This window comes from Mastomys coucha, unplaced genomic scaffold, assembly GCF_008632895.1.
Source record: "Mastomys coucha isolate ucsf_1 unplaced genomic scaffold, UCSF_Mcou_1 pScaffold22, whole genome shotgun sequence".
NCBI lineage: Eukaryota > Metazoa > Chordata > Mammalia > Rodentia > Muridae > Mastomys > Mastomys coucha.
This window is the reverse complement of record NW_022196905.1, coordinates 21,545,565-21,555,207: the sequence shown is the minus strand read 5'-3', so window position 1 is coordinate 21,555,207 and position 9,643 is coordinate 21,545,565.

Here is a 9,643-nt window from a genome sequence, read left to right as displayed (position 1 = left end):
AAAAAAAAAAAAAAAAATCTAGGATGCCCTCCAAAATATAGAATAGATTGGAGGTAAATTACCCCTTGAAATCAGAGCTGGCTCTCCACTCTTCAGGCCAGAGATGCTAGAGCAGACAAAGCTGTGTTCAGGGTGTCCAAGGTGTAGACAGTCTCCTCCGTACACACAGACTATGGGAGGTGGGGTGAGCTTGGGAACCCTGGGAACCTTCTGAATAGCCCCCTGGTCAAGCAGATAACGGCAATGTCAGGTTAGCCTTAGGGATCAGAGACTCATCTAGTAGGATGAGAAACAGGCAGAGGCTCTGAGAAAAGAGCTATGTGCATGGCAAGGGCTCATTTTTGGGTTCTGTGCTGCTGTTTGTTGATATACCTGGGATCTTTTTTATCACTGAAGGTTTCTAATCATATCCTATAGATCTATAGAGTTGTAACCACTGAAAAGATCTCTGCGTGATCGGCAGCAGTGTAGGATCCTCTACTGTGGTGGACACAGGACTGACAACTTCTGAGTCAAAGCCACCACTGTGAACTGGCAGAATACATGCTTTCGCATGTAAGACTGTCAGCCACTGCCTGTGACCCCTTCATGACTTCACAACTCTCTTCAAGGACAGAATTTACTTCCTCTTTTTAGAAACATTTCATTATATGACATTTCAGTTAAAAGCCAGCCAGGCATCACAGGTTTAGAAATGAGGAGAAATGGAGTAGAGTAATACTGAATGTACCCTTGGTATGGTTCAGGGAAGAACCCCTAAGACTTTCACAGCACAGTCTCTGGGCTCCCAGGCTGGGGCAAGCTACTACACAGTGTCCTGACTAAACCCAGCCATGTTCAACCTGCATTCTGACTGAAGATGGCTCCAGTCCTTAGCCTTTCCTCATTCTCCTCAGGGTGACATGAGTGTTGGTGCAGTCTTCCTCAGGCTTTGGTGACATGAAGGCTTTCTGTGGGAGATGTGACAGATGATGACAAGCGTTTCAGAGACACCAAGGAAAGAGGCTTCACCTTCAGGGTCCTTAGGTGGGCTTTCAGCTCAACGGGTTAAAAAGTAACGATAACAACCCTGTGACGTTGGTAACATTTGCTATCAGCTCTGTGGGGAAATTCTTCTCACAGGTGTTGAATACGCCAGACTTCTCTGATGCAGTCCTACAAGTTTAAAACCTGATTGGTTTATTTCAAGTAGCATGTCGTGTGTGTGCAGCTAAACATTAACTTTGAGGCATTCTCAGGGAACCCTTTATTTGAAAGAGACAAGTTAACAGTGGAATAAGCAATGTTTTCTCTTACTTTAAGTAGGTTGCAAGATAACATCCTGGTAATTATACCTAAAATGATGTGTGGGACATGGAAATCATCAAGTGAGGTGCTGAGTCCCAGAGGCTATTCATTGGAGCGTGTAGTCAGTGGTGCCCGTGAACTTCGTGCCAGATTTCAGCAGTCTGCAAATTTTGGTATCACCAATTGATTTCCACTGGGAGCAGTACTCTCCAGGGGTGACCAAGAAATGGCGAACAGAGCTGGGAAATACCTTGGAAACTGTCAGGAGACATTGCTTGGGAAATGCTGATTTTGCTCATGCTTGAAAATTCCACAGCCATGCAATGAAAACTCTCCATCTTGGCCAAATTAACATCTTCAAAGTAAGCGTTTAAAAATAAACATTAAAAGATCATCTTTAAATAGCACATGCTATGGTTAGAACACCCAGTGCTCCCTCTGCCTGCTGTGTTCACACAGGACTGAAATCACCCTCACCAGATGGTGATGGTCATATTGTAAGACAATGGAAACTCAAGGCCACTACAGTGTGGGGCGGAGCCTTGTGGAAGTGAGTCACTTTAGATGAGGTCATTAGAATGGAGTCCACCTGATGGCTTCATAAGCAGAAAGAAACAAGTGTACACAGAAACACTCCTTGCCACTCACCCAGTGATGCTTTGTGTCACCCTGCCAGCAAGATGATCATTATCAGAACTAAGCTAACACCAGCTCATTTTATGCTCTGAAATGTTCCAAGTGGTAAGCTCAATAAACCTTTTTTTTTTTAATCCAGTTATCTTGCCTCTTGTATTTCATTATACTAATGAAAGCCAGAACAGTCTCACAGGACCAAATAATCTGAAAAGTCCCCAGATAGGTAATAGGCATAATTAAGAAGGGAGCTACCGAACATTTACTCTTAATTCTTCTACATTAAAGTGCCCTGATGCACACTTGTACTCTCAGCTATTGAGGAGGGAGGCTAGAACAAAAGAATTTCCTAAGCCCAAGACTTTGAGACTAGCTAAAATAAAGTAGTGACAACCAGCTCCAAACATGCAACTAACCAAAGTTTCCACATCAACATTGTGGCTACATGTACATTTATGTACTTCAGACATAGGACCCAGAGGCCCCTAACCTGGAACTGGCTTGAATGATCCTTCACTGAAGACTAGCTTTCATGGTACCAGAAAGTGCCATTCAAGCTTCCCAACTATGATGCCTTTGAACCACAACAGTAACCAGCACAGCTCTATAAGAGTATAGCATTGACACACATACTTTGGCAGTAACCAACAGCTCTCCAATTGGACTCAAAAGAGAAACCATGTCTGGCACTATAAACCTAGCCACCTACCCAAAGCGAGGGAAGTACAGATATTAGAGGATAACTCTGCTTAATCTCTAATAATAATCTAAATGTTTGTCCTCATATGCAGAGATATGTAATTCTCATCCCGATCAAGGAAAGTTTTCTTTGCAATAGGTGGAAAAAAAATACAGAAAACCACAATGAATCAAGATGCAGAGTTGTGGAGTCCAGACCCAATGGATACATCTTTAAAACTCCTAAGGCTCAAGGAATATTGTGGAAGAGGAGGCAGAAAGATTGTAAGGGCCCGAGGAACAGGAGTTTTTATTTGAGACTGTGTCTCCTCCTAATGTCAGAGGCAAAACCCATTAAGTCTCATCATCATGACTAGCCAAATGTAAGCTCAGCAAAGGGAACACCAATAGATATGCCAAAGTAGACAAGGAAGAGCCCATGAGGCCTCAAGCCTACACACAGAACTACAGACAACTAAGGAATGTTGAGAGTAGGATAAATAGTATTCACCAGGGAAAAGTAAACCAATTGGTTATTCAATTATCAAATGGCTAGCCCATGAAAACATATCCAAGTAACCTTATACAGATTGAGCAGGTTATATTTAGGGATGTGTATATATATGTGTGTAATATGTGTGTCTAATGAATATATATATATATATTCATTCAAATTCATGGCCTCTTTTTTAACTGGTTGTTATTACATATATATGAATATATATACATATATATGAATTAATATATATATATATATATATATAAATTTGAAAGAGAGCAAGAAGGGCATATGAGAGGGTTGAAAAGGAAGAGGAAATGTAATTATATTATAATCTCAAAAATATTTTATTTTTAATTATGTGTATATGAGTGGGAAGTGGAGAGGTTGGGAGAGTTTGTGCATATGAGCACAGGACTTACAGAGGCCAGAAGAGTGTGTTTTATTCCACAGAGCTTGAATTATAGGTGGTTGTGAGAGCCAGATGTAGGTGTTAGGAATGGACTTATGATTTCTGAAACAGCAGTATCCACCCTTAACCACTGAGCCCTCTCTTTAACACCCTGCTTGAAACTTCTAAGCATTATTAAACAGTTTAAAAATGATATCTCTAGTACTTGTGATCATGAGATGAGGATCCTCACAAATAGTGATTTAGGCTACAATTTGTCAATGTCTGCTGCATGACATCAGTTCTATATACTTACTCCTTGGCTCAGTAGTCCAAATTTCAATAATTTATCTCTAGGAAATATTTCAAGACAGGGAACTATTTAGAAGCAGTATGGTGCTCACTGTACAATTTTACAGTAGAAAAACAAGGTAGCCATTTATAGCAGAGCAGAGGCTGGGCTGGAAAACTACATCCCATGAGACAGCCTCCCCCTCTCCTCATCTGAGTAAATAAAGCTTTACTGGAATGCAGTTGCCCTCATTCATTTATGCTTTGGCTCTGGCTGCTTTTGTACTGGAAAGGCAGAAATGAGAGGCAGAGACATAGATCTCATGGCTCAGAAAGCTGCAAAACCCCATCTGGCTCATTCCGTAGTATTGACATTAGAACCACAGCCAAGACACCAAGTTACTCTCTTTATATCTCCTGTAAATCTTAAGTTTAACTGTCCATAGCATTTTATACTTTTCTTACTATTGTAAATGGAATTGTTTCAAAAACGATGTTCTTTTTTGGTGGTGATGGATGTGGGAAAGTCATTTATCGCCCAAATATTTACATAGCAACCAATGAGACTGAATTCTCTCACTTGCATGGTCAGATATTCTTGACCTGATCTTGTTAAACTTTTTAGGCAGGTATTATCTAAAAGTATTAAAAAAGTGAAATGCTGACAGCCATCACCACAGGAGTAAGCCTTTGAAGCATGCTCAGTGAGTGAACCACATTTAACATGATTCCATTTGCAGTAACGTCCCGAACTGGCAAACCAACAATGACAGACGGTAGACTAATCCATGTGGCAAGAAGTAGGAAGGGGGTGAAAGTGCTAACAGGCATGCAGCTTCTTTTGTGTGATGAGAACATGCCGCTGTTAGAGCGTGGTGATGGTGATGTAGCTTTGTGAATCAACTACAGCCTACTGTACTGTACTGATAATGGTGCATTTTCTTTAGATAAGTCACCTTCACTAAAAACATGTCCAATGCTTGGGAACCACCCCGAGTGCTTGCTGTTGTGACTACAAGACAGTGCTGCTGCCACTAGCAATGAGCTCCACATAGACTCCAGTCTTGGTTGATTTGGTACCCAGTCCAGGGGCACAGGGCTGAAACACGCCCTCCCAGACTCAGAGGTGAGACTTCAGAACAGCTTTTTCTCTCAGTATTCCCTGCTTCATACCTGTTGGTCTCCCAGCTGGGGGGGTGGGGGAGAGAAAGGAAGTAATACTCTGAACCAAGACCAGTGTCTGATAGAGTTAGGACACCTGCTTCTTACGCGTTTATTCTCAAGGTTCTCCTCTGACTATTGCATCTTGTCTTCATGTAGTCTTGTGTGTGTGCTGTATTAGGAATGCTGTTGTGGGAATCCATGAGCATTCTACTCCAACAACAATGTGTCTATGGTTTGGCTTCAAGGCACCCATCAGGTGCAGTTGTTGAGGGGGAGAAAGATGGGAAGGTTCTAGGCACATTTTAAAGTGCTCTGTACTGAGTCATAGCAGCTCAAGAGCCATAACTATTCAGTCTTACGAGATGAAGAGATTCTGGAGGCTAATGGTGACACTGGTTGCACAATTACATGAACACATTAAATGCCACTGTGTTGTTTTGTGCAATTAAAAACTGAGAGAATAGTAAATTGCATGCAATTTGTAGCTTATTGCTTTTTGTTGTTGTTGTCCTTGAAAGAAGAAAGAGTAAAAGTTGCACCTTTCCATCCCTGGAGACCAATGGCCATGGTCCCTGGAGACCCTCAGCCTGATGGCCACGGTCCCTGGAGACCCTCAGCCTGATGGCCACGGTCCCTGGAGACCCTCAGCCTGATGGCCACAGTCCCTGGAGACCCTCAGACTGATGGCCACGGTCCTTGAGACCATCAGGCAGCTGCCTCCTCTCTCCCAGCTGCCAGGTTGTTCTCTGATTGCCATAGATGCTCACAAGGCCTGTGACCAAGCCTTGAACTTGCTGCGAACTTTCTGGAGTTCCCCTGCTGCCCCCTGGCCAGGCTGCTATAAATAATAATGATGACGATAATGAAAAGAACTGCCTGAGATGCAGCAGGAGGCTCTGCAGACTCACAGGCGCACTGGGGAATGAGAAATGTCATGTCCAGGGACTGCTTTATGGACTCGGTGCTAATAAATCATAATAATTAAATACGAGTCCTCATCGCTTGAAATTCATTTCTTTCATTCCTTGTAGCATGGCAGGAGGATGAAGGAAATAGCAGACTATCCCCAATCCCAACACCCACGAAAAGCTCAGGGTTGGTTCAGGACCTACTGGCTGTTTTTGTCTGTGGCTCTCAGTCCCTGGGCATGGCTGCCTTCAGCCTGGGCCTTGTCTCTAAGGCAATTTTTCATTTTCTTCTTTCCTGTATAGAGTTGGTAAAGATGACCCTTAGGTGTAGACAGCACAGAGCCTAGAGATAGATTGACATTCTCTTGCTCTGTTCTTGCCAGGCTGAACTGTGCCCTCGAAACTGCTCAAAGTGGCTGATATCTCAGGAAGCTGAGCTAAGGGAGCAGCAGTTGCCTTAAGTCCTCTTCAGGATGTGTGTTGCTCAGAGGAAGCTGATCTCTGCTGATCTCCCTGACCTCCCTGTCTTTCCACTCTGAATGTTTATCCCTCACACTGGCAAAATCCTCCCAGGGCTGGTGCCTGAGCAGGACAGCTGTTCCCTGGGCAAGGATCTGGTGTGCATGCTTCTTTTTCTGGGATCTGTGGGAACTGCCTTTGCCGTCATGGCTGGGGAGATGCAGAGATCCTTTTTACACTTCTTACCATGTGCTTACACTTTTGCACAGAAGTGATCCACATGCATGTCCTCTCCCAGCTGTTTACCCAGACCAGCCCCTGCTCCCTTCCAGGGTGGTGGGATGCAGAGTTTCCCACCCCTCAGTGAGGGGAACTGGGAGTGAGTAAGGTCCAGGGACACTGACTGATGGCTGCATTTCTTTACTTTGCTGCAGAGTCTACGGGTTTGGTTATTTTTCTGCTGCAGAAACGGTCCTCAAGCTAGAAAGGATGTCACAGCTCCTTTGGCTTCTATACAGTTGGTGCCAGAGCAACATCCCTAAAGTCGCTAGATATTGTCAAATGTGCCATAGAGCAAAATCCTCTCCCATTAAGAACCTCTGGGATTGGTCATTCCCTGTCTATGTTGGAGTTATCCTGTGCTCTGGATATTTGCTTATATGGGCTTAAAGCCCTCACTGCCTCCTACCAAGGTATGTATCAACTCTCTTTGTGTATTTTGGTTCTAGTTGTTATAGTCCTGTGGAAAGTCAATTAAAGGAAAGCTGTCACGTTCTTGTCAAAATAATAGAATCTACCTCTAGGTGGAGACATGCTGTTTGCTCCCTTAGGAGCTAATCTTGTTGGCCCCATCAACCATCTGGCCAAAGGAGCATCCCTCAGGATGGTGGGTTTACCTTTCGCCATTCTGAAGAGATAGAAAGAATAATAAGCTCCTTAAGGAAACAATATACCTTTCCTTCCCAAAATGTCTGTCCCCTAGCACTTTCACTTCAGGTCTGCCATAAAGTCCTGTTGGGTCTGCTCATCTTTCTGCATCCTAATTCAAAAAGGTGTGACTTTTCCTTCTTCATCTGTTGACATAGAAAGAATGCTTGAGTCACAGTGCTGTAGGAAGAGGAAAAGCTGAGGAACCAGACAAATGTGGCTAACTCCAGCCCTACCTTCAACTTTCTTTCTCCTCAGTCCAAGGTAATGATTGTATCTGTCTTGGTATGTTAGTCAGCTTGGACTGCTGTCTGAAAGTGGCCACACACCAGAGGACTCAACAGCAGACATTTATTCTGTCACAGTTTTGGATGTCTGAGATTCGGTATGGGCAAGGTCTGTTTCCCTGAGACCTTGGCATTTTGCTTGTAGATATCATCTTCTACTGTGCTCTCATGTCTCCTCTCGCTCTGTGTGTGTGTGATCATGTCCTTATCCCATTTTCTCTAAGTATATGGTTACATGACAGTGGGACCCACCCTAATGGTGCTATTCTGTTTTAATTGCCCCTTTAAAGACTTTATCCTCCTATAGAGCCACATCTAAGGTCCTGGAATTAGATTTTCAACACAAGAAAGGAGAAGGGTCAGATTAATCCCATAACACCAACTTAGCATGGAGATTAAACAAAACAATAAAGGACTGAATGCAGCCATGTGCCTTAAGTGTGCATCCACCCTTGGCATTAGCTTTACACTGTAGGTACCATCTAGCTTTCCGATTTCATCTCCAAACCCACACCTTCTACTCCTCCCAGGCTGCACCTAGTCTGAGGAAGTAATACCTACCAGCCTCAAATTCAATTTTTTATTTTCCTCAATTCTCATTTACCCTGTGCTGGACAGCAGAAGTGGTCAACAGCTGTTCATACATAGTAATGCATAGTCAATTAGTTACCTCCGTGGGGTTACAAAGATCAGCGGCATCAGGTCTGTGTGGATGCTGGACTGTGGCAAGAGACTCAGACAGGAGGGGCACATGAAGAAGAGGCTTCCAGAGAGAGGCTCTGATGAAATGATGGCTAGTGTGGAGGAGCAGAGCCCAAGGCAACAGTGTGGCACATGGATGAATTGTGTGACCCCTCACCACATAGCCCAGCTATGAAGGAAGATGGGTCACATCTAGCAAGGGCTGAGGATCTGATGAAGTAGTTGCTGAGTTCAGAGCTGGTCTATGTTTCCCTAGAAGGTTTGAGTTCACTTCTGTTATCCCTTCAGTCATCTTAAACCCAGATCTAAGAGGAGAGTCCTGATCCCATGTTAACAGGCTCCAGCTTGACATGTTCAGCTCCATTTTGTTAGTGACTACTGTTGCTTGCTGGGCGATCGTCTCAAGCATCCAACTCATTATTATTAATGTTATTACTGGGAGATAAGAATTATTATTAGTCATAGTACTGGCAAGATCATCAGCAGTCAGCTGAGCACTCATATGGTTTCCTTCCTGACATTGGATGTTAGTGGTTTTGTAAATGTCTGTGGGCTCCAGCTGGCTGTAGCCCACCACATCCCTTCCTCCTGCTATGTGGCCTAGCTACTGCTTCAGACACTCTTTTGTTTCAAAGTCTCTGATTCCGTGAGATCCAAGATCTGCCTTTACCTTCTCCCCCTTTTTTTGAACCCAAATGATTTTAATCATCTTTTTAAAATCAATTCTTTATTTACATGTCATACAATATCTCCTTTCCCAGTTTCCCCTTCAAAAAAAAAAAAAACACAAAAAACAAAAAAAATAAAAAAACAACAACAAAAACAAACCCCTGTCCCCTCCCCCTGCTCACCACCCCACCCTGTCCTGCTTACTGGCCCTGGCATTCTCCTACACTGGGGCATAGAACCGTCACAGGGCCAAGGGCCTCTCCTCCCATTGATGATTGACTTGGACATCCTCTAATATACACATGCTGCTGGAGCCATTAGTCCCACCATGTGTACTCTTTGGTTGGTGGTTGAGTCCCTATGAGCTCTGAGGGTGCTAGTTAGTTCATATTGTTGTTTGTCCTAAGGGGATGCAAACCCTTCATTGGGGACCTTGTACTCAGTCCAATGGATGGCTGTGAGCCTCTACTTCTGTATTAGTCGGGTACTGTCAGAGCTTCTCAGGAGAAAGCTATATCAGGCTGGCTTGTCCTTCCTACAGTCTCTGCTCCATAGTTAGTCTCTGCAACCCCTTTCATGGGTATTTTGTTCCCCCTTTTAAGAAGGAATGAAGTGTCCACATTTTGGTCTTCCTTCTTGAGTTTCTTGTGGTTTGTGGGTTATACTTCGTGTATTTCAATCTTCTGGGCTAATAACCACTTATCAGAGATTGCATACCATGTGTGTTCTTTTGTGATTGGGTTACCTC